Source organism: Elgaria multicarinata, chromosome 7 (genome assembly GCF_023053635.1).
Source record: "Elgaria multicarinata webbii isolate HBS135686 ecotype San Diego chromosome 7, rElgMul1.1.pri, whole genome shotgun sequence".
Taxonomy (NCBI): Eukaryota; Metazoa; Chordata; class Lepidosauria; order Squamata; family Anguidae; genus Elgaria; species Elgaria multicarinata.
Window position 1 is genome coordinate 62,139,662 of NC_086177.1, and position 4,985 is coordinate 62,144,646.

The window sequence follows — 4,985 nt, forward strand, 5'->3', positions numbered from 1 at the left end:
TCCGCCTCTGCCTCCCCCTCCCCACTGCAGCTGGGAAGGAAGGGGATAAATCCACTCCCTCCACATGCCAGAATCCTGATAATGAGCATTGAAATCAATCAGCATTGACTTGTCCTATTGATTTCAATGGGTCTACTATAAATATGACAAAGTCTGGGTCCGACCCATAGTACATACTTAATTTTCCATATGGTATATGTATTCCGCTATTATACCCATTTAACTTAACAGCAACAGTTAACAGTAACAGTATAATATCTGTGGCAATGGTGTTATGTTATTGTTAATTTGGTCACTATTCATTTTATTTCAAAACCGTAAACACTGGCTTTCCCTGTGTGTATACACAGAGAGAGAGAGAGTTTGGGGAAAGAGTAAAAATATGTTGAATCCATATGACTGGTGCAATGCTGGGGTTCATAGCCCCATGGAAGACCCATCAAGCCAATAGAGTAAGTACCATATATCTAATATTTGATTTAGTTTAAATACTCAGTTCAGAAATTGACCTATTAAGAATACGTGAATTATGCAGACTCTTTTTTTTTTTAGCTGAAAATGAGGAAACAATCATAGAATCATAGACTAGTAGAGTTGGAAGGGGACTATAAGGCCATTGAGTCCAACCCCCCTGCTCAATGCAGGAATCCACCCTAAAGCATACTTGACAGATGGTTGTCCAGCTGCCTGTAGTTGGAATAATGTATGTTTCTTGTTGTGTTGCACATCATGAAATCCTCTTAATTTTAAGCAGTAGTATAGTGGTAAATTTTGGAGTGCAGGCACTTATCTTGACAGTTCCCATAGCCACATCCCCAATGAGAGTCCAAAAAATGCAGACAGTTGTGTTGATCCTATCGGGGTAATTGCTTACCCAAAAATATATAGCAGAGTGCAAATAGCAGCAGCGTAGAGTCTGGAAATGGTTTCAGCTTGAATTTAGGAACAAAAAGAAGCACTCACGGTCTTTGGTCAGTAAGAAGCTTTACTGACACTAAATAAATTACTTACAGAATAAATGGTCATATATACAGTCTTTTCACCAACAGTACAGCAACATAAGATAGCAGTATAACATCAGCAGTCTGATAATGTCAGCAGTAAGTTCCAGCAGTAAGTTCCAACAGTAAGTTCCAGCAGTAAGTTCCAGCAGTAAGAAGCCATACAACATGGACTTCTTAAATACACTTTTCTCCTTGGCCCAATTAACCAATAGTCTCTTCATCTTGTACATCTCGTACCGCACGTAGGCCAGGGAAGAATCTGCTTCATACTGGACTTCTCCTGGCAGAGACAATCTGGCCAAGGACATCTTTTTAACTCTTTAGAGTCCTTTTCCTTCTGTGGGTAAAAACCTAACCCCAACACCCTTTCATTTTTAACTACAGAAAAAATACAATTTACATTTCATTACATTTCACCTGTAAGAAATCAACTTTACATGTTTACAACAATCCCAACATTGTGTACATTTCTCTGTGTGTTACATTTCCCAGAGACTTATTTATATGTAAGCTTTTCTTTTCTTCTTCTTCCAAGCACTGTTGAAAAACTTGGTGCTTTGGGGCGTTGAACTACTTTGCAATCTTCCAACTTGCAAACTTTCAGCAATTTTAAAACTTTCTGCTTCTGGCTTTTTTAGGTAATTTCCTTTGGAAACTTTTCTACCTCTACACCAAGGTAACACCTAACTTTCCCCAGAGACTTCAGTTTCAACCCTTCCTGCAGCTTTGCGCTGAGTTTTCTTGAATGTGGTCTTGGGAACTCCCTGCCACCAGTAGACGAACCACTAGCTCCACAATCATGTACTCTTTTGCTTGCCCCTTTGCATACAGACACGTGTGTTTGAAAACACCCCCTTTCAGTTTTCGCTGCCTGAAAACACTTTTCTTGCTCTTGTTCAGACAATTTCAACACACCACTGTAACTCTCAGGTTCAGACTTCACATAACAAACACTGAATTCATCTGAATACTTTAAAGGTGGAATTCCTTTGTTTTTTCTTTGTGAACGATGAGGTACACTGGAAATTTCTTCCTCCCTTTCATTTCCCTCCTCCCTTCCACTTTTGGGAGTGGAAACACTCTTCTCAGAGATGTGAGGGCTCTGAGAAGTTAACCCCTGAGTTACTGTTTTCTCCTGGTTGTTCACGGTTTCTAACAGAACTTGGGAACCTTGTATCCTGTCCCAACCTGCCTCCTGAAAAGTAGCAGACCTAGAAACAACCACCTTCCCATGACTTAGGGAAAAACGCCAAGATTTGGATTGCATGCCAGAATAACCCACAAAACGTAATTTCACAGACTTGGTTTCACCTTTGGACCTTTTGGACTTTGGGATATGCACGTATGCCCAAGACCCCCATGTTCTCAAGTGAGACAAATCTGGCTTTGAACCAAAAAGTAAACAGTAAGGCGAACTGCCTGTAACCCTGCTCCAGGTTCTATTACACAAATAGTTTGCGGTTAAAAATGCTTCTCCCCACAAATCTTGCTCAGCGTTTGCATCAGCCATGAGAGAATCTTTCTTCATTTGAAGTACTCCAATTCTTCTCTCAATTGACCCATTTTGAAAAGGAGTTTGGGGGTCTATTAACCTGTGTGTGATTCCTGTTTTCTTAAACCACTCACAGAACCCTCCAGAAACAAACTCACCCCCACGGTCCGACTGCACAGAAATAATGGGCTTGTTAAAGAACTTTTCCGCCCAAGTTTTCCAATCCCTAAAAGTTTCAAAAGCTTCTGATTTTCGCTTCAGTAAATAACACCAACTAAAGCGTGTGTAATCATCCAGAATTACAAGCACGTAACTGGATCCCCCTTGTGTAGGCGTGAATGGCCCTACCAAGTCAATGAACACCAATTCAAAAGGCTTTTGTGACACCCTGTCACTTTTCCTGCAGATGTTCTGCACCCGGGATTTGGTCTGATGACAGATTGAACAATCCAAGAAATTTTTACAGTTTCGCAAGCTTAACCCTGTACACACTTGAGGCATGTGACTTAACACTTTAAAACTTGCATGACCTAAACGCCTGTGCAACTCATGAACACAATTTTTATGGTCTGGCACGTTACCAGTTTGTGCCACCCTTTCTTTACCTGCACCCATGTAGAACAGTCCATTTTTAACATGTCCCAGTGCCACTTTTTGTCCATCCTTAATCACTTGGCACTCATCCTTCTGAAACGTAACAACGTATCCTTCAGACGTTAGAGCACTAACAGAAAGGAGACAAAAATCTAAATCTGGAACATACAGAACCTGTTCACACTCCTTTTGCAGACATGGAACGTAGCAACAGCCAATTCCTTCCACCCTCGACGTTCGTCCATCTGCAAGCGTGATTGACTTCACCTTGCTTGGTTCCAACTTCTGAAACGCCTCTGGATTATTAGAAATTGTTCTGGACGACGCAGAATCAATCAGCCAAACCTCTTGGGCCTCGTTACACCTCACTGTGGCTGAGACAAATGCATTCGAGCATTCCTTCTCCTCTTCAGCCTGTGTAACTCCCTTCTTCCTTTTTTTACAGAAGCGTTTGATATGGCCCGGCTGTTTACAAAAATAACACTTTCTTACTGCAACTGCGGCTCTCTCCACACTGTTGCCTTGGAAACTCTTATCTTTCTGCATTCTTTCTCCGCTGCCAAGGGCTGACTGCTTAACCCTTTCCTGGCAGTTTTCCTCCTTCCTGGAAAGACGCCGTTTCTCTTCTTGGAGCAAACGACCCGTCAAATAATGAAGAGTGAGTTCATCAGTCTTCATACTTTCCAGACTGGTTGTCAGAATGTCCCAGCTTTGAGGTAACAACCCCAAAATCAGGTAGCACTTATGCTCTTCCGTAAAAACGATTCCGACCTCCTGCAACTGGACAAATAGAGATCTCACCTGTTGGAGATGATTTGCCAAACTTCCAGCCTCCTCCAACTTTAACCGATACAGCTCTCTGGTGAGGCTCAGCCGTGTGCTTGCCGACGCACGCACATAAATCTGTCTCAGCGCATTCCAGCTGTCTCTTGCCGTCTCATCTCTGTTGATATGGACAATTTGCGAGTCCTCCATACTCAAGACAATGTTTGCTTTGGCCCTTTCATTCTGCTCTTCCCACACTTGTGCTTCTTGAGCAGTCTGACCAACCGGCCTCGGGACACTCACGACGTTCCAACATTTGTCCCGCTTCAAAAACATTTCCATCTTGAATGACCACGTTAAGTAATTTCTCTCATTCAGCCGTTCCACCGGAATACTGGATGCCATCTGAACCTGGGCCATCCTCACCGGCTGGGCTGGAGCGCGACTCACACTGGATACAGACCCGTCTGAGCTCGATGAACTGCCTGAGCTAGACTCCGTCTTTCCCTCCAGCGTTCCTTTGCTCTCAAGCTTTCCAGCAACCAAAAATTATGCCTTCCAGACTTTCTCTGGGCGCATAACCTATCGGGGTAATTGCTTACCCAAAAATATATAGCAGAGTGCAAATAGCAGCAGCGTAGAGTCTGGAAATGGTTTCAGCTTGAATTTAGGAACAAAAAGAAGCACTCACGGTCTTTGGTCAGTAAGAAGCTTTACTGACACTAAATAAATTACTTACAGAATAAATGGTCATATATACAGTCTTTTCACCAACAGTACAGCAACATAAGATAGCAGTATAACATCAGCAGTCTGATGTCAGCAGTAAGTTCCAGCAGTAAGTTCCAGCAGTAAGAAGCCATACAACATGGACTTCTTAAATACACTTTTCTCCTTGGCCCAATTAACCAATAGTCTCTTCATCTTGTACATCTCGTACCGCACGTAGGCCAGGGAAGAATCTGCTTCATACTGGACTTCTCCTGGCAGAGACAATCTGGCCCAGGACATCTTTTTAACTCTTTAGAGTCCTTTTCCTTCTGTGGGTAAAAACCTAACCCCAACAGATCCATCTCTCTCACTTTCTCTCTCGGTTCGCACGACCACTGCAGCTGGCATCCATAAACGCC